Source organism: Natator depressus, chromosome 11 (assembly GCF_965152275.1).
Source record: "Natator depressus isolate rNatDep1 chromosome 11, rNatDep2.hap1, whole genome shotgun sequence".
In the NCBI taxonomy this organism is placed as follows: domain Eukaryota; kingdom Metazoa; phylum Chordata; order Testudines; family Cheloniidae; genus Natator; species Natator depressus.
In genome coordinates, this window is record NC_134244.1 from 33,217,494 (window position 1) to 33,238,709 (window position 21,216).

The window sequence follows — 21,216 nt, forward strand, 5'->3', positions numbered from 1 at the left end:
TGGGGGTTGCTGTGATCCCAAGTAGCCAACGCAATCATTGAGCTGCTGCTATCAAAGGTAGTGACTCTGGGAAAAATGCAGGTCATACTAGATGGCTTTGCTGCAATGGGATTTCCTAACTGTGGTGGGGCATATCCCTATCTTGGGACCGGACCACGAGGGCAGCCAGTACATAAACCGCAAGGGGTATTTTTCAATGGTACTGCAAGCACTGGTGGATCACAAGGGACATTTCACCAACATCAACGTGGGATGGCCGGGAAAGGTTCATGACGCTCGCGTCTTCAGGAACACTGGTCTGTTTAAACGGCTGCAGGAAGGGATTTACTTCCCAGACCAGAAAATAACTGTTGGGGATGTTGAAATGCCTATAGTTATCCTTGGGGACCCAGCCTTAATGGCCTGGCTCATGAAGCCGTACACAGGCACCCTGGACGGTAGCAAGGAGCTGTTCAATTATAGGCTGAGCAAGTGCAGAATGGTGGTAGGATGTGCCTTTGGACATTTAAAGGGTCGCTGGCACAGTTTACTGACTCGCTCAGACCTCAGCAAAACCAGTATTCCCATTGTTATTGCTGCTTGCTGTGTGCTCCACAATCTCTGTGAGGGTAAGGGGGAGACGTTTATGGCGGGGTGGGAGGTTGAGGCAAATTGCCTGGCCGCCGAATACGTGCAGCCAGACACCAGGGCGGCTAGAAGAGCACAGCAGGAAGCGCTGCGCATCAGAGAAGCTTTGAAAACCAGTTTCATGATGGGCCAGGGTTCTGTGTGACACTTCTGTTTGTTTCTCCTTGATGAAAACCCTACCCATTGGTTGCCTCTAAATTCCCTGTAAGCCACCCGCCCTCCCTGCTTCGATCACAGCTTGCTTGCAAAGGAAATAAAGTCACTATCATTTAAAAAACATGTATTCTTTATTAGTTGATTATAAAAATAGGGAGATAACTCACAAGGTAGCGCGGGTGGGGTGTGGGAGGAGGGTAGGAGGGAAGGAAAAGGCCACTTTAAAACTTGTTGAATGACAGCCTTCTGTTGCATGGGCTGTCCACTGGGGTGGAGTGGTTGGGTGCCCGGAGCCTCCTCCCACCCCCCGCGTTCTTGGGCGTCTGGGCGAGGAGGCTATGGAATTTGGGGAGGAGGGAGGGCAGTTAAACAGGGGCTGCAGCAGCTGTCTGTGATCCTGCTGCCGTTCATGAATCTCCACCAGACGCCAGAGCATGTCCGTTTGATCCCACAGTAGCCCCAGTGTTGCCTCATGCCTCCTCTGATCTTCCGGCTGCCACCTCTCCTCACGTTCATTGGCCACTTTCCTGTACTTTGCTATTGTGTTCCTCCACACATTCTGCTGAGCTCTGCCAGTGCCAGACAACTGCATGAGCTCAGAGAACATTTCATCGCGCGTGCGTTTTTTTCGCCGCTTTATCTGAGATAGCCTTTGGGACGGAAGAGGGAGGCTTGAAACATTTGCAGCTGCTGGAGGAAAAAAAGGGAGTGAAGTATTTAAAAAGATACATTTTACAGAACAATGGCTATACTCTTTCATGGTGAACAACACTATTTCCATTACATAGCACATGTGATTTTGGTACAAGGTCACATTTTGCATCTTATATTGAGTGCCTGCGGCTTTGGTGTTAGAGATCACACACGCAGTGCCGGGCAACAGAATTCGGCTTGCAGGAGGCCACGGTAAGCCATAGTCTTTCGGCTTCTGCAACCTTCATAACAGCAGCCCCCTCCTTTCCCATACCAAGCAAAGCACATTGAGTTGGCCATTTTGTGCTGCAGTTTTCCTGTTAACGTGCAGCAGCAGAAACCAAACTAACCCCCCCCCATCCAATTCTCTGGGATGATTGCTTTACCCTTCACCCCACCACATGGCTGGTATCATGGAAGATCCCTGCTAGCCAAATGCGAACAGCTCAGCGCCAGTGCCTCCCCTGCCACCGCGTAGCTAACTGCGGGAAGGATTTCTTTTCAGCCACAGGCAAATAGTCCAGTAGGAATGGCCACCTCTGAATGTCCCCTTAATTAAATTCCCCTATTTCAACCAGATTACCATGAACGATATCACTCTCCTGAGGATAACACAGAGAGATAAAGAGCGGATGTTGCTTGAATGCCAGCAAACACCGGGACCGTATGCTGCCAGGCTTTGTCATGCAAAGATACCAGATTACTTACTACTAGCATTGCGTGGTAAAGTGTCCTATCATGGAGGACGGAATATGGCTGCTCTCCCCAGAAACCTTCTGCAAAGGCTTTTAGAGTACCTCCAGGAGAGCTTCATGGAGATGTCCCTGGAGGATTTCCGCTCCATCTCCAGACACGTTAATAGACTTTTCCAGTAGCTGTACTGGCCATGAATGCATCCCAAGTCCTCAGGGCTACTTAATAATTAAAAAACGCTTGCTTTTATAACATGTATTATATTTTAAAAGGTACACTCCCCAGCGGTCCCTTCTCCAGCTTCATTGGGTTGGGAGGGTATTTCGTTCAGGGTGATAAAAAGATCCTGGCTGTCAGGCAGAACAGTGTGCTGTGTGCTCTCCTCAAGCTTGTCCTCCTCCTCCCCATCTTCCCCATCCGCAAAATCCTCAGGCATGGCGGAGAGTACCCCATCATCGGAGTCCATGGAAGGGGTTGCGTAGTGGTGGAGGCCCCCCCTAGAATTGCATGCAGCTCAGTATAAAAGCGACATGTCTGGGGCTCTGACCCGGAGCATCCGTTTGATTCTTTGGTTTTCTGATACGCTTGTCTGAGCTCCTTAAGTTTCATGCAGCACTGTGTTGCATCCCTGCTGTAGCCTCTGTCCCTTATGGCCTCGGAGATTTTTTGAAATGTTTTGGCATTTCGTCTTTTGGAACATAGTTCTGATAGCACAGATTCCTCTCCCCATACAGCAATCAGATCCAGTATCTCCCATTCGGTCCATGCTGGAGCTCTTTTTCGATTCTGGGACTGCATGGTCACCTGTGCTGATGAGCTCACCTGGCCAAACAGGAAATGAGATTCAAAAGTTCCTGGGCTTTTCCTGTCTACCTGGCCAGTGCATCTGAATTCAGAGTGCTGTCCAGAGCGGTCACAATGGTGCACTATGGGATAGCTCCCGGAGGCCAATACCTTCGAATTGCATCCACACTAACCCTAATTCAAAATGGCAATGTTGATTTCAGCGCTAATCCCCTCGTTGGAGAGGAGTACAGAAATCGGTTTTAAGAGCCCTTTAAGTCGAAAAAAATGGCTTCGTTGTGAGGATGGGTGCAGGGTTAATTCAATTTAATGCTGCTAAATCCGACGTAAACTTGTAGTGTAGACTAGGCCGTACAGGCGATAGCAAAACCAGATTACAGAGAATTTGGTGGGGATGGGGAGTGGCAGTGAGAGGTTGCTGAAGTAGGGACTGTAGAATCTGGCCCAATATCTTCATAAAGATTGTAACTAATCTTGCTTCCATTTAAGAACTTAATTCAGAAAGGTGCTTAAGCACATGCCTAACTTGAAGTTTGGAACATATGTTAACAGCCAAAAGAGAGGTTGTTCCCTCTTACATATCTAAGTGTTTGAAGTTATGCATGTGCTTAAATATCTTGCTGAACCAGGGCACGTGCCAATAGCAAAACACTTATTGGGACAGATCCCACTCTTAGCTACATTGAAACTCCAGATTTAAGCCAGCACAACAGAGCATGATCTGTTCCATTTACTTTAATAGCAGTAGGATCAGGACCTACATTTGTACTTTCCTGTTCTTTAATGTATTTTTAAAAAATGAAATATGGTTTTTCCTATATTACGTACATTCTAGGAAATAGAAAGATGTTTCTCCCTTTCATCACATAGCTTTCTAACTAAAAAGATGCCACAGTAGGTAGAGGGGATATTTTATTTTAATTAATGGGTTTTATCTTGTTTTGTTATGTGCAGAATTATTGTTGTAGAATTCCATATACATCTGCCACACCTCACAGAAATAATAAAAGAAGAACTAAAGAAATAAAAATATTTTCAGAAATCAAAGCTGGAAAGGAAGTCATATGTCTCCCCTATTTCTGGCATTTGTTTTCAGTTGATTATAGTCAGCAGGAAAAAAACTGGGAGGTTTTAACTTCATGGAAGAGAGCTCATTTTGCAGTGAGGCCGTAAGGTTTTTGTGGAGATTGAAAGTATAAAGGTGGGGTGGACTCAATGGACTAAAGAATGCAGTATGAGGGGAGGTAAGAAGAGCTGTAAAACTAATTGGTGTCCAACATGTTTTGGGCTGTATTTAATTTTCCTGAGGGGAAGAGAGGTCAAGAATGGAATGAAGTCAATGAGAACAGGAATAAGAAAGCGGAGAGCAAAATGGCCAGCATTGAAAGGTCAATGAATGTCCTAGGGACAGGAAATGAACTTTAAACAAAGTATAAGGTAGTATTTCTATCCACGTTCGGGAGTTGTTAAAATTAGTATTAAAGAAAGAAACTTAAATAACCAGATGTTTCTTGTATGAAAGCCGGATTTAGTATGCTTTTGATTTATTAGAAGACATAGGGAATTCCCAGATTTCATGTGCTTCACAGTTAGGGAATGAATATTTTGGTACAGTTCTGGTGTTATTTAAATAGAATTAAATATTCTAGTTAATTACTTCCTGTTTACGTTAATAATCTTGTTCTTGGAAGAAACCTTCATCCTGCAGTGGCAAGTAAACTTCCCACAAGCTTTAATACAAGATTTAGCCATAGCAATTACTGTGCTAGAGTCTAACTGCAGATGAACAGTGCATTTTGAATCCATCTTGAGAAATCTGGTATTGGCTTGAGTATGAATTGAGTTGAAAGGATTGTAATATCTTCAGAGAACTCAAAATTAGCCCATATTTGAGACTCAGCTTCTCCCACAAATAGACAGTGTTTCATTATAATGTTTTTGTGCCAGTGAAATCTTGGCTAAAGTTGAATCTCTAGGATTCTGTTCCCAGCCTCAATTAATTTTGGTGCATGTCACAAATTAGAAGAACCTTTTCCTAATTCATTTAGATTCTGATCCAAAGCCCATTGAAATCAATGGGAGTTTGGGGTAGGCCCTTTGTGCTCTTTGGTGGCTGGAGTCTAGAGCTTTTTTATATTAGTCTTTTTTTTCTCTTGCTTAAAACTTCCTACCATTGCCTCACTTCCACTCTTTTCTGACTCTCGAAAGCAGCAGAGGTTAGGTGTCTCTTATAGGAGTGGGTGCGTGAAGTTCTGTGGCCTGCAATGTGCAGGAGGTCAGACTAGAGGATCATGATGGTCTCTTCTGATCTTAACGTCTAGGAGTCCATGAGCAGCAACCAGTCAACATCTTTTGGAGATGTATGAGGCACTTGCATGGAGGTAATGGTGGTAATGGGGTGAGTGGGGGTGTACGAGGCCTCCAGAACTATAAAAAAAGTAGGTAGGAATCCTAGTGCCTTGTGTGGGAGAGGGAGTAAAACTGGCATTTGGACTAAAGATGTTTAATCAGGGCAGAAAATTCTTCCCATATTTTCAAAATGTAGGAAGCCTCAAGTGCATTCAAAGTTGACTAGGAACACTTCATATGGGTCTGCAAGCCAAAAGAGAACATTTTCCAGGATCATCTTCTGCTTTCGTTTTGAATGAGAGTTTGAGATCATGATGGCATTTGCAAGACATCCCCTTTTTTGAGGGAAGCTTTGTTTTCATTCTTCTTCAATTAATTTGACTCTAAAACCAGTGGGTCTTAAATCATAAAACTGGTTCAAACATGAAATATGACATACTTTAGAAGACAGACCCCCAAAGATATTACACACATTCTACACAAATAGGAACTACATTAGTGCAGGGGACTGTGAGTCAGGACTTCTGTGTTCTATTCCCATCCCCTGGACTAGCTCACAGCTCTCTCTGCAAGATGTTTCCAGTAATTATGTATGTGGTTTATGTTTGCGCATACAGGACATCTACTACAGAATCTTGACGATCTTATAAAACTGTAGTTATCTGGAAATCTGAAGCAGTGCACCAAGAAAGAGACTAGATCTGCTAGTTTGCCGATCAGTACCTAGATAGCTCTTTCACCTCGCAGTGATCATAGAATCATAGAATATCAGGGTTGGAAGGGACCTCAGGAAGTCATCTAGTCCAACTCCCTGCTCAAAGCAGGACCAATCCCCAACTAAATCATCCCAGCCAGGGCTTTGTCAAGCCTGACCTTAAAAACTTCTAAGGAAGGAGATTCCACCACCTCCCTAGGTAATGCATTCCACTGTTTCACCACCCTCTTAGTGAAAAAGTTTTTCCTAATATCCAACCTAAACCTCCTCCACTGCAACTTGAGACCATTACTCCTTGTTCTGTCATCTGCTACCACTGAGAACAGTCTACATCCATCCTCTTTGGAACCCCCTTTCAGGTAGTTGAAAGCAGTTATCAAATCCCCCCTCATTCTTCTCTTCTGCAGACTAAACAATCCCAGTTCCCTCAGCCTCTCCTCATAAGTCATGTGTTCCAGTCCCCTAATCATTTTTGTTGCCCTCCACTGGACATTTTCCAATTTTTTCACATTCTTCTTGTAGTGTGGGGCCCAAAACTGGACACAGTACTCCAGATGAGGCCTCACCAATGTCGAATAGAGGGGAACGGTCACGTCCCCCGATCTGCTGGCAATGCCCCTACTTAGACATCCCAAAATGCCATTGGCCTTCTTGGTAACAAGGGCACACTGTTGACTCATATCCAGCTTCTCGGCCACTATAACCCCTAGGTCCTTTTCTGCAGAACTGCTGCCTAGCCATTCGGTCCCTAGTCTGTAGCGGTGCATGGGATTCTTCCATCCTAAGGTGCAGGACTCTGCACTTGTCCTTGTTGAACCTCATCAGATTACTTTTGGCCCAATCCTCTAATTTGTCTAGGTCCCCCTGTATCCTATCCCTACCCTCCAGCGTCTCTACCTCTCCTCCCAGTTTAGTGTCATCTGCAAACTTGCTGAGGGTGCAATCCACACCATCCTCCAGATCATTAATGACGATATTGAACAAAACCGGCCCAAGGACCGACCCTTGGGGCACTCCACTTGATACCGGCTGCCAACTAGACATGGAGCCATTGATCACTACCCATTGAGCCCGACGATCTAGCCCGCTTTCTATCCACCTTATAGTCCATTCATCCAGCCCATACTTCTTTAACTTGCTGGCAAGAATACTGTGGGAGACCGTGTCAAAAGCTTTGCTAAAGTCAAGGAACACCACATCCACTGCTTTCCCCTCATCCACAGAGCCAGTTATCTCGTCATAGAAGGCAATTAGATTAGTCAGGCATGACTTGCCCTTGGTGAATCCATGCTGACTGTTCCTGAACACTTTTCCTCTCCTCCATGATTTTTCCAGGGACTGAAGTGAGGCTGACTGGCCTGTAGTTCCCAGGATCCTCCTTCTTCCCTTTTTTAAAGATGGGCACTACATTAGCCTTTTTTCAGTCATCCGGGACCTCCCCCGATTGCCATGAGTTTTCAAAGATAATGGCCAATGGCTCTGCAATCACATCCGCCAACTCCTTTAGCACTCTCAGATGCAGCGCATCCGGCCCCATGGACTTGTGCTCGTCCAGTTTTTCTAAATAGTCCCGAACCACTTCTTTCTTCACAGAGGGCTGGTCACCTCCTCCCCATGCTGTGCTGCCCAGTGCAGCAGTCTGGGAGCTGACCTTGTTTGTGAAGACAGAGGCAAAAAAAGCATTGAGTACATTAGCTTTTTCCACATCCTCTGTCTCTAGGTTGCCTCCCTCATTCAGTAAGGGGCCCACACTTTCCTTGACTTTCTTCTTGTTGATAACATACCTGAAGAAACCCTTCTTCTTACTCTTAACATCTCTTGCTAGCTGCAGGTGCGATTTGGCCTTCCTGATTTCACTACTGCATGCCCGAGCAATATTTTTATACTCTTCCCTGGTCATTTGTCCAATCTTCCACTTCTTGTAAGCTTCTTTTTTGTGTTTAAGATCAGCAAGGATTTCACTGTTAAGCCAAGCTGGTCACCTGCCATATTTACTATTCATTCTACATATTGGGATGGTTTGTCCCTGTAACCTCAATAAGGATTCTTTAAAATACAGCCAGCTCTCCTGGACTCCTTTCCCCCTCATGTTATTCTCCCAGAGGATCCTGCCCATCAGTTCCCTGAGACTGTCAAAGTCTGCTTTTCTGAAGTCCAGGGTCCATATTCTGCTGCTCTCCGTTCTTCCCTGTGTCAGGATCCTGAACTTGACCATGGTCACTGCCTCCCAGGTTCCCATCCACTTTTGCTTCCCCTACTAATTCTTCCCGGTTTGTGAGCAGCAGGTCAAGAAGAGCTCTGCCCTAGTTGGTTCCTCCAGCACTTGCACCAGGAAATTGTCCCCTACCCTTTCCAGAAAATTCCTGGATTGTCTGTGCGCCGCTGTATTGCTCTCCCGGCAGATATCAGGGTCAGTGAAGTCTCCCATAAGAACCAGGGCCTGCGATCTAGTAACTTCCATGATGTCCCTAGCAGTGCTTGTGTATGAAGGAATTGGGCATGAACAGGGCTGTACCAAGTTCTTTCATGTATGTTAGCATGCTAAAGTTGGGGGAGGCTTAGCTTTTAGACAGACCTCTACCAAATTCCCATTTTATAAAAGGGCAAGGGGAAAAAGACATCATAAAAACTGCTTGTGGTTTTGGTAAGTGTGTGTGAATTACTGAAAGAAAACGTGCATCTGTGGTTTGTAGCTTTGAGTTAGTGAAAATGCCATTTGATGTAGCAGAGGTAAATTGGCTTTTTTTGATGGACAGAGTTAAAAGTCTTGTAAAACACCACAGAAGTTGCCAGCATGCAAGTTATTGTTTCACTGAGGCTGCTGTAACTCGCATCTTCTCTCAAATATTCTCTGAAGTCTTTTCTTGTATAAAACTGCCCCACAGGAATGCTTGGACAGTCCCCTCTGGCATCAAACACCCGTATGAGATTTAAAATGAAAGCTGGACAGGTGATCCTGCTTGTTACCTCAGGGTGATGTCTGGTTTTTGTTTCATTGTTGTTTAGCTTTACAGTATTGTGGGGTTTTATTCATATATTAAATATTTTAATTATTTTGAGAAAAAAATAGCCGTAATAGCCTTTTTTTTAAATGAAGCAGATACCTGACTATCCAGCACACTTATCCTTCTTGATAAAGGCTAGGAAACTGCATTAATACGTGGGATGATCACAGAACTCTTGCCAGAGCTAGAAAGCAGAGATGAGATGGAAACTTGGCATGGAGTTACTAGCTTGTCCCTATAAAGAGGGAAAGAAGAAGAAGGAAAAAAAACTAGTGAAGAAAAAGTGTGTGAGTGAGAGAGAAATATATTTCTTTGATTTAGCTTTCTCATGAAAATATAAAAGTGAAATTGTAAAATTCCATGTATGTTCTTATAAACTGTACTTTTCACACCTCTTTTGTTAGACACATGGAATGTTAACTGAAAGGGCTTATCTCGAAAATCAGCAGGGTAGCTGAAATATAATTTTACAAAACCTGGCCATCTTTCAACAAGAGTGGGTGGATTTTCAACGCAGCAAATGTTTATGTATTAAAAAGTATTTGCCATGGTGACAAAGCTTGGAGAAACATCCCATTAGCCACAGACGGGAAACCGTTGCAGATTGTTCTGATTATCCATGCCCAAAACTTAGTCTGGCTATGTTTATATGGCATTTCCAGAGGGGGAAAAAAGTTATTCAACATACCTCTCAAAACCCAAGCAAACTGCTTGCATGTACTGTGTTCTCTGGCAGATGCTCTGACTTTTATTTCAATGGAATTTAAACATGTGTGTAAAGCTCTGCATGTGCTTAAGTACTTTGTTGAATTGGGCCTAAGAGCTTGTTCCTGTATTCCCTTCATGCCAAAAGACTCCCTGTGAAGAAAACAGGAGCTTTAGGTGCACAAGTAATGTAAAAGAAAGCTTCTGTATATACAGATGAACAAAATGAGATTTCCTAAAAAGGGAAATTCAGAGGAATAGGTAAGGGATCATAGTAGAGGGCATGTGCTTATTTTACAGACGTAATAAAAATGTTTTATCTGGGATAGTTGTATTATTCACAAGTTGTATTCTATCCCTCTACTTGTAGGGCCAGGCTCCTTTAGTAATATGAGACAAATGGTAATTAATATAACTTTAAAGGCTCTTGCGTTATTGCACTTCTATCAATAAAAGGTGTAACAGCTCTAATGCCAATGCCTTGGGACCTTCCATAGCTAGAGTGAGTGTTGTATTTCATTGGAAAGCTAGGATTCTCCCCTACAATAGTACAAAGTTCTCATTTCTAGACCAGTTGTGTGGGGAGATATTGGGCCTAAAACGTTACACTGATAAAGATTGAATATTACCTCTCCTGGTAGTATCCAGGAAGAGACTTTTTTTTTTTTAATGTGGTGCTCAGCCCTGGATGAAATGGATTAATTAAAATGAATGAGTGCAGGTGAGATAATCAGAGGAGCAAGAGAAACTATTTCTGTGACAAATAGCATCATTCTGTGTGCTTCTGCATGTACGTACACACACACACACACACACACACACACACAACTGGAGGTGTAGCAAAGCAAATTCCGGTAAGTCCAAACCAGCCTAAAAAACCTGATGTGATGAAGGCCGATGTGAAACTTTGCAGAGTTTGAAATCTAGATCAGAATGTTGTGGCTGAGGCTCATCTGTAGTAATCACAGATGGGTAAACGTTCAAAGGGCTGCATGGGAATTTAGCCACGAAACTGCTAGAAAAGGAGTGGAAAGTGTGTGGTATAAGCCCCAAACTGATTTTAAAATATATTCCCCATGTATATGGCATATTATATTTAAAAAGGTTCTATATGTAAAGTTGCCATAGGAGCTAAATTATATGTCAAGTGTAAATAGTTGAAAGAGTATGTAATGCATTTTTTGCACATTTACCCTGAGGCATGACATGGGGAGTTTAAAATTGACTCTTTTTACCCCTATTTTCAGGCACAATGTTTATGGGCAAGTGGTGTTTTATGTGCTGGAATAAATGACCATGCTGTAAAACTAAGTATCCAGGAGAACATTGCTTTGAAGTTATACTTGGCTGCGCAAGGTAGATGACAGACAGTGTAAGGGAAAGGGATAAAAAAGCATAAAGGTCACTAAAAGGTTAAAAGAAATAGGTCACAGCAAATTAATCCTTATCATCTGACCAGTGTGGAGCAAAATGGAGCCACTGTTCAAGCTGAAAAACTACTAAAGTTTAGTGGAAAGATATAAAACAATTAATTCTGTGACTCTGTCTCTTTGCCTTTTCATCCATCTTATGTGTACTTTTTATTGATTGTGACATGGGTGCCCCTTCCCTATATAAAACAAAAAGAAAAGCCTGATTGTAAAATATTCTACTTAATGATTTACTTCTCCAGCCGTTGATCTTTCATGACAGGTAAGCTTAACAAATCATCTCTGACTTTAGTGGGAGGTTGGCTGGAGTAAGGATCAGAGGACTGGCCTCCTATTAGGAAAACATTCCATTTACTGTTTAGAATGGAACAATTTTACCTCCGTGGAACTTGCTCCTTATTTTCAATATCTACTTTTACAGATCAAAACTGTGCCACACCACAGAAATCAAATCTAGTAGAACCCAGTTAACAAATACTGGATTTTTCTAAACAGAAAAACAAGTCAGTGGTCAAAAATTAAAGTTTCTACAAATATTCATAACTGCTTCCCACAGTTTAAAATAACAGCAACCGTTCAGTATGGGGCCATCATGTTCTAAGCAAAACTGCGTAGTGAATTAAGAGCGGAGTTCTGATTAAAAGTCACTGGCATGATACAGGCAATAGTATGTTATAAATCTGCATTAATGTCTCCCTCCACTTTTTATGGTATCAGTGTACTGGGCTGGGCACATGCATGCCCTACGGTATGTGTAAGTGAATCTCTACTCTAAAAATCAGGGCAAAGGAAATTTTAGAAAATAAATAGTTAAATACCCTTTGTATATTTTATTGGGCTCAGTCCTGCTCCCACCAACAGCTCCCCTGCCCTCCCGGCACCAGGCAGGAGTTCTCCAACTGTGATTAGAAGCTCCACTGGCTGGGATGATGTGGCCTAGGAAGGTCCTCCCTTTACCACCACTCCCTCCCCAGACCTGACCCAGTGTGGGGACAAGGGATGATGGAATCTAGCCCCCTGTTCCTGGGCACATGGCCCCAGTTGCCTCCCCAGTCCACGTGGGCTAAGCCAAAACAGCACCTCCAGGTAGGACTCCTCTCTGAGGGTATGTCTACACTGCAATAAAAATTGCAGCTAGCCCATGTCAGCTGACTCAGGCTTGCAGGGCCTGGGCTGCAGGAGGGGGGGACGATCCAGCCTGAGCCTAAACCTCTACACTGCAATTTTATAGCACTGCGGCCTGAGCCCACGCCAGAGGACATAGGCCAGGTGGGACTATTTTACTGAAGTGTAGACATACCCTTGGTGCGATTCAGGGTTTCTCAACAGCCCAGAACTCTGCTGATATCAGAACATGTTCTGCTTAATTGCCCTTTGCACATTGCCCACTGGCCACTCTGTCTCCAGGGAAAGGGTCTATGTGTGTGCCAGAAATGCCTGTGTAGACTTTGCAATCTAGAAAATTTTGGAGATTTTTCAAATTTTGTAGATGGGTGTTCTCCTCCGCCATCTCCCTCAGTCCAAGGTCCTAAGTAAGGCAAAAGGGCATGGGGAAGCAGTAAGGTAGGAAACAAAAGACGTGGAAACAACCGAGGTTGCTTATTGGGAATAGACCAGCTGGAGACAGAAGGGTAACTAGAATAGAAGATGGCCATAGTTTATACACTTAAGCAATATTGGAACTAACACTGGCTATATGGATGAGCAGCTGAGGAGACTTACATAAAAATACAAAACATAAACCATGAAACTAGTAAAAACTCTGCTAGTCACCAGTTGGATCACTTTGCTTATATGCTGTAACCCTTTCTCCCTCCATCCTTCAGATATCATGTCTTCAAACTTGCTACTCTTCAGTGAAGGGACAGTGTCTTCCTAGGTGTTTGAGCAGTATCCAGTAAAATGGAGCCCTCAGCCAAACTGGGGTCTTTTGGTTGCTACTACAACACAAATAGATAACTGAAATCTATACCAATCTCACTGAATAAAGGAGCAGAGCAGGTTAACTACCGAACAGGACTGGGCCCACTTTATTTTTGTCAGAAATAACTTTCTATAAACAAACAAACAAACAAAAAAAGTTTGTCAATTTAAAAAATACAAAATCAAAACAGAATTGTTTCTTATTGTTCTTACTATTCCAAAAAGACATACTAGGACCTATCCTCTCAAAAACTGAGCTGTGACATTCATTAGCTCCCGTGTGATATTTTATATCTGCTTAAATAAAGTTAAACATAAAAGGCTCAATACCAGGCAGTGATATCTAACTTACAGAGTCACATTTCAGTATTTAAAATCTTAAATATTTATGTGCAAATGTAGTTGTGCTAAAGATCTGATTCCTGCTTTAAACCAGATGCCATAGGATAAGTCAAAACCTTTTAAGAATCAATCTAGAATGATAAAGGACTGCATTCTATAGAATTCCTTATGTAAGTGCCACAGAAGAATCATGTGGCCATCTTACAAAGGACTTAGGAAGCACAAAGTGAGCCTCACTCAAGTATAAATGTGAGATAAGAATCTGCATGTGTTTGTATAGTGGCATGACTACTTTCTTTATGGTAGTGCACAGGGGCATACAACAATCCACACTGAGCCTAGACAAAGGTTCCTTTTTATTTTATGCAGATTAATCAGAATTTACACAGGATCTTATTTATTACACGTATTAATCCTATATTTGATTTTGCCTCTGTTCCATTTCCAAAACAGGGTCCTCATAGCCAAAGAAATTATTACGGCTCATTCACAAGTACTTCATCTGCCGTTTGCCTTTAGAATGCACGCCTTTCCCAAAAATCAAGTATACATATTTATTTTAAAAGAATGGCTCCCCACACGGTGTTATTTTGAGATTACACGTTCATAAGGAAGAATGGAGAGTGTCAGAGCCAAACACATTTAATCCTAGAGGAGGAAGTTGCTCACAACCCTGTACAGACTGACAGGCTCTGAAGAGGATCCCAGACCTGGAGGACTTTATGAAAGGATGGTAATTGCAATGTGTGACCTGGAAGGTGTGTGGGAGAGCAGAGAGGTGGATTAAGCCAGAGAAATATTTTTAGAAAGCTTCATTTTAAATTATGGATTAAAAAGGTCAAACACTTTCCAGGCAACTATAAACCCAGTTTCAAGTGAACTGAGCCTAATTTTTGGCACTAGGTCAAAATCATGCAAAATTTGAAACCAACATACTTGCAAGTAAATTTCACCCTTGAGTTTGGGGTTCATAGAAACTCTTTAGTCAAAGCAAATCTTGGATGGGTGCAAACTGACATGAATACAAATCAAATCAAATATTTGCATAGACTCCTGTGAAGCAAAACCATCATGTTTTACATTCTACTAGGTACATGTTGCAGTATAAATGGAAATAACATCAATTACACATGAGGTGTGTAAGGTTAGGTATCAAGCTACAAGTAGGAGAATGACTATACTAATAAAACATTATGTTCGTAAGAAAGTGCCTATGCTAATACTTGCATTAGACTCCAACTTTAAGGTCCGAAGAGACCATTGTGATCATCTAGTCTGTGTTGTGTATAAGCATGTGTGCATACCCAGAGTGATCTAGATCTCTCCAGAAGCATGAGCAGTCTTATCTTACTGTTCCTTGTTAAACCAAGTCAGTTCAACTGGTGCAACTTTGTGCTCAGGCATTCAAATCTGGCTTATAGCAGTTTAGCTTGCAAACTTTAGTTAACATCACATCTTTAGTTATACACAGAAGGTTCCACTGGTTTAGACAAGCCCTGATAAGTGTTGTGCCTTGTCCTAAACACTCTTCTTTTTGAGTGCTTCACTAAACATTATTGCTATGGTTTGCATTGAGTAGGGCAGATAAAAGGGTTGCTATTTTAAAAAGGTAGGCCAAGGGCTGCTTTAGTTGTTTGTATTCAGTCCACCCACACAGAACACAGTTCCTACCCCAAAAAGCTTATAAAAATATGATGACAATCCACGCAAACTTTCCTTATTGACAGATTTTTTTAAAGAACAACATACCTCCCTTTTTATTACTGGTATTATGGTTAGTGCCATGAGGTCTCAAGGGAGATCAGGGCAGTGAGCACAAACAAAGCAAGAGGAAAGTCCTACTCCAGGCAGAGCGCTTTCAATCTGAACAGAAAAGACAAAAATGGAGAAAAGGATCCATTATTTCCATTTTATAGATGACAAGGGAACTGAGTCACAAGATTCAGTCATTTGCCCAAGGTCACACAGTGAGTCTGTAACAGAGACAAGAAATAGGCCCAGATTTTGAATCATAGTGCAATGCTTTCATCACAAGGTCATCTTCTCTCTTTACAGTGGTTGTCTTTTTATATGGTACATGCCTTAATTATGGAGTGAAGACCTGGCCAGTAGCAGATGAAGAAGAAAGGAAGCAGCGACTGCAGAGAGCAGTAGCACAAACATGTAGTTTACCCAGGGAAGATGGTGAAGTTGGGTAGAATGATTTTCCAATGGTAAGTGCTCAATGAAAATTATAAAACATTGCAGATTTTCTTGAGATTTCTGAGTTAAATTTATTTGTATTACTTCATCTATTTTTCACCCAAATCATTTTGTAAAGAATAAGTCATGTGTGTTCAGAGTACTGCATTTGGGAAATTGAATGCATACAATTTCTATATTTTATATTCAGAGGGGAAAATGTGAAAAGACAAAAGTCTGGATTTTTTTTATAATAGTACTTCCACTTTAAAAGCTATATAAAACAGTCATTTATGGAATGATATATCTGTATTCAACAAGCTAGTACTTCAGTACACAACATTCAATGCCTTTTTACATACAAATGAAATTAGAATGAAAGTTCACCAAGGTATGGTGTTGAGTTACACTTTAATGAATTCCTGAGCTTTGTGCCTGATTGTATAGGTCTGCAACTGAACCATGCAAATATTTAATCAGCCCCTGAAAACTGTCAGGGAGAAATATTTACAGGCAGCGTTCCTATTTTATTGCTTGCATTGATTTAATAACATTCAAGAAACATTCAGGAATTCAATAATGTGGTGTCCTTCAACTTGATGCACTTCTGAATTCTCACTGTATCAACAAAATCTTTCTGCAAATGAGAAAAGCAGCATTCAGTAAAACCTTAAAAACTAAAATTATGTAAGCATTTTAATTAAATAAATAAAGCACCTGATACTTCAATCTTATGTTCAGACAAAGTACCATTAAAATCACTGGGAGTTTAGTTTTGCCTAAATAAAGTTAGCAAGATCAGGCCCCAGGTGTGACCATCTTGATCTTTTAATGTGCCAAATTAATATAAACTGACTATAAAATACTATATATATGATTGAGAGCAAAACAAAACAAAACAACAACAACAAAACACCTGCTATTGGAAGAGCAAACTGGACTCTAGTTATTCGAACAATTTTCAGTTTGAACAACTGAAATTCAGACTGTCCTCATCAATCTCCCAAACGAGATGGAGACATGCATTAAATTATGCACAGTATTCACAAGAGCAGAGAGATTTTAACCTAAACGATGTTGCTCATTCTGCAGCTGAGATTAAAATCTGGGCCTACACTGATTCAAATCTTAACAAATCTGAGATTTAGGGATCCACTATATAGTTTAAATCTGTACAAGACTAGAGATTGGGGAGGGAAGAACATGTTTTAACTAAATTTAAAGAGGTTTCTGAAGTGTAATGTAACTAATGTGAAGGTATTAATGTTTAATCATCAGAAGATTTAAAAAAAAGACTCAGAAAAGGGGAAGGTCTGTAGTTTAAACAAATTCTGAATGTATGTCAAACATTCCTACAAACAAACCTATGAAGAATAGGCGAGATTTGATTTTTGGAGGTAAAATAAATACGCAAGTCCAGAAATCACTGGGGACAGTCAAGACACAAGAAATAGAAGATTTTTTTTTAAAAAAGGAGGGTGGGATGGAGGGACTGATAACTCTCAAAGGATAAACCTCAATAAGCTTCTAATTGCTTCCAGAAAAATGCTTCACAGCATTTCCTTGAGAGTAACCATACCCTTGTTAAAATGTGATTATACCAATTATTCTTTCTTGCACCTCAGAGAAGAAACTTCATTAACTAAAATTAAGGTTACTACAGAATATAACAAACATTAGTAAAACCTACCAACAATATTACAATTGAAATACCCTAAAATTAAAAGTTTACAGAAGGGTAAATTAAGGGAATGTATATTAATAGGGGCTCTGTCAATATAAAAGTTAATCAATTAAAAAAACCCCAAACTCCTAAAACCATGTTCAAAGAATATACCTGATCCTGATTCCCCCCTGCCAATTTGAGTTGTACCACCATATTTTTCTATTTTAAAAAATATTTCTCTCTCCACTTTTGTTTGTGGTGTTCTTTTACACAACCATGGGAAGATAACAGCACATACATAAAATGCTTTCCAAGTCTCAAAGCAAACTGAAAAGATGATTTGTTTCTCCAATCTCTTACAGTACATATCCTCAAAGGTGTTATTTGTAACCATATCAGGTAAGGCATCTCATTCAGAAGGGTGATTTTCAAGTTGACAGTATTCCTTCAAGAATCAAAGAGCATTTTTACAATTCACACATTCTCCAACACACTCTGTTCCCCTGAAATCCACTGTGGCTCCTGACACTTAGGGGAGTGCAGGGGCTATTCTGCAGATACCCTACCCCATAACTCCTCTTTTAACACATCAACCAGAAATACTTGCTGGGTGTGCAGTGAGAAGCCTGCTTCACACTAATGTTCTGGTGCCAGATGGAAGCCCTGAAAGGAACGTACCTCAGAGAGATGTGTAGGAGGCATAATGGCTCCTTGTGCTTCTCTTCAGGACGGTGCACTTATGCACCACACCTTATTTCAGTGAATGTCTTCCAAGGTATACCAGCTGAGGATCAGGCACTATATGTTTAACAGAAGCTAGTGTTTGATCCCAGCCCTGCAAATACTTAAATGCTTAACTTTAAAGGAACTACTCACATGTGTGAAGTATGTGTGTAAAAGATATGCATAACTGGTGTTGGGTCTTAGATACTTCAGGCTAGATCCTAGATTGTCCCTTTGGGTACAGTCCTGAGTAGGGTATGGTGCATAAGTGCACCACTCCCCAGAAGAGCGGAGACAGCACTATGAGACACCTATCGGGCACAATTCACTCCATGGCTAGGAATATACGTTACCTTGACTTCAGTGAAGCTACACAGCTTTCCACCAACTGAGGACATGGCCTCACTTTTCCTACTACCACAAGGAGAATTTTCTTGTTTTTATATAGAGAAAGAAAGGACGTTAAGAACATCAGTTAGGCTCCTGCAGACCATGTAAGATCTGCATGGAGTTTTGAAAGCACTGACTTCAGTACATAGAACTATTTTATTGGAAAGTCCAATTTCTCTACTGGCTATCAACCTCCTCTTTCCAGACAAAGCAATGCAGGGTTTCTTTTTGCACTTCCATTCCAAATGGGATATTTGGCATTTGGAAGCTCTTTAGCCACAGTCCTTGGTATGAGGAGTAAACCCAACATCTTTAATATTAGGGTAGCTGGAAGAGTCAGTGGCAGTTGCAAGGGAAAAGGGAATGGGCACCATTCATTTTATGAATTCAAACAATAATCCTTCAAGGCAGAAGAGTCTGTGCTGTAGAATTTTCATCATACAGAATGATATAGCCAGAACTAAATATAATTAGGAGGGCCAAAACAGAACAGCTAGCCAAACACTCAAAAAGCAATAGCAAAAATTGTTTTAAGTACATCAGAAGCAGGAAGTCAGCTAAACAACCAGGGGGCCACTGGATGATGGAGGTGCTAAAGGAGCACGCAAGGACGATAAGGCCATTGCAGAGAAATGAAATGAATTCTTTGCACTGGTCTTCATGGCTGAGGATGTGAGGGAGATTCCCAAACCTGAGCCATTCTTTTTAGGTGACAAATCTGAGGAACTGTCCCAGATTGAGGTGTCATTAGTGGAGGTTTTGGAACAAACTGATAAACTGAACAGTAATAAGGCATCAGGACCAGATGGTATTCACCCAAGAGTTCTGAAGGAACTCAAATGTGAAATTGCAGAACTACTAAGTGTAGTCTTTAACCTATCATTGAAATCAGCTTCTGTACCAAATGACTGGAGGATAGCTAATGTGATGCCAATTTTTAAAAAGGGCTCCAGAGGTGATCCCAGCAATTACAGGCCAGTAAGCCTGACTTCATTACTGGGCAAATTAGTTAAAACTACAAGTAAAAACAAAATTGTCAGACACATAGATGAACATAATTTGTTGGAGAAGAAATTACGGTTTTTGTAAAGGGAAATCATGCCTCACCAATCTACTAGAATTCTTTAAGGGGGCCAACAAGCATGTGGACAAGGGTGATCCAGTGGATATAGTGTACTTAGATTTTCAGAAAGCTTTTGACAAGGTCCCTCGCCAAAGGCTCTTAAGCAAAGTAAGATGTCATGCGATAAGAGGGAAGGTCCTCTCTTGGATTGGTAACTGTTTAAAAGATAGGAAACAAAGGGTAGGAATAAATGGTCAGTTTTCATAATGGAGAGAGGTAAATAGTTGTGTCCCCCGGGGTCTGTACTGGGACCAGTCCTATTCAATATATTCATAAATGATTTGGAAAAAGGGGTAAGCAGTGAGGTGGCAAAATTTTCAGATGATACAAAACTACTCAAGATAGTTATGTCCCAGGCAGACTGTGAAGAGCTACAAAAGGATCTCTCAAAACTGGGTAACTGGGCAATAAAATGGCAGATGAAATTCAATGCTGATAAATGCAAAGTGATGCACATTGGAAAACATAATCCCAACTATACATATAAAATGATGGGGTCTAAATTAGCTGTTACCACTCAAGAAAGAGATCTTGGAGTCATTGTAGATAGTTCTCTGAAAACATCCACTCAATGTGCAGAGGCAGTTAAAAAAGCGAACAGAATGTTGGGAATCATTAAGAGAGGGATAGATAATAAGAAAGAAAATATCATATTGCTGCTATATAAATCCATGGTACTCCCGAATCTTGAATACTGTTGTCACCCCATCTCAAAAAAGATATACTGGAATTGGAAAAGTTCAGAAAAGGGCAACAAAAATGATTAGGGGTATGGAATGGCTGCCATATGAGGAGAGATTAATAAGACTGGGACTTTTCATCTTGGAAAAGAGACAGTTGAGAGGGAATATGATTGAGGTCTATAAAATCATGACTGGTTTGGAGAAAGTAAATAAGGAAGTGTTATTTACTCCTTCTCATAACACAAGAACTAGGGGTCACCAAATGAAATTAATAGGCAACAGGTTTAAAGCAAACAAAAGGAAGTATTTCTTCACACAATGCATAGTCAACCTGTGGAACTCTTTGCCAGAGGATGTTGTGAAGGCCAAGACTATAACAGGGTTCAAAAAAGAACTAGATAAGTTCATGAAGGATAGGTCCATCAATGGCTGTTATCCAGGATGGGCAGGGATGGTGTCCCTAGCCTCTGTTTGCCAGAAGCTGGGAATGAGTGACAGGGAATGGATCACTTGATGATTACCTGTTCTGTTCATTCCCTCTGGGGCACCTGGCATTCGCCACTGTTGGAAGACAGGATACTGGGCTAGACGGACCTTTGGTCTGACCCAGTATGGCTGTTTTTATGTTCTAACTAAACTGTATGTGCTGAATTAAGTTCAGGCCCCAAAGACTTATCCACATAGCACTGATTGCAGTGAAAATACTTCATCTTATAAACTGTTTGTGCCAAAAACACTGTGAGCTGAATTTTTCCTGGGCCTCCCTTTCTCCCAGATGACACAGGCATCCCCATTCAAAGGTGAGTGTGAGGAACCAAATCTATTCTCTCTCTCATCTAGATGCACTAGTACATATGGTGCTTCAACACTGAGTGTGTACAGACATTCATCTCAGATCTACATGGGCAGGTTCTACTTAGTTTCTAAATTCTATAATTATTCTTGAGGATCTAGGATGAATAGCATACATTAAGTCAGTTGGGAGGGAATGGGAACTCCCAGCTTGGT

General features: G+C 41.4%; 1 long non-coding RNA gene across 1 annotated transcript in view; it reads right to left on the reverse strand.

Annotated features, from left to right (window-relative positions):
• Nucleotides 1-1,037: 1,037 nt before the first annotated feature.
• Nucleotides 1,038-21,216, reverse strand: part of LOC141995911 (uncharacterized) — a 69,454-nt gene continuing 49,275 nt past the window's right edge. Inside the window, exons 2-3 of the long non-coding RNA XR_012641435.1 lie at nt 15,192-15,305; nt 1,038-1,473 (exon numbers count right to left, since the gene is read on the reverse strand). This is a non-coding gene — a long non-coding RNA (uncharacterized LOC141995911). The remainder of the gene's footprint in view (nt 1,474-15,191; nt 15,306-21,216) is intronic.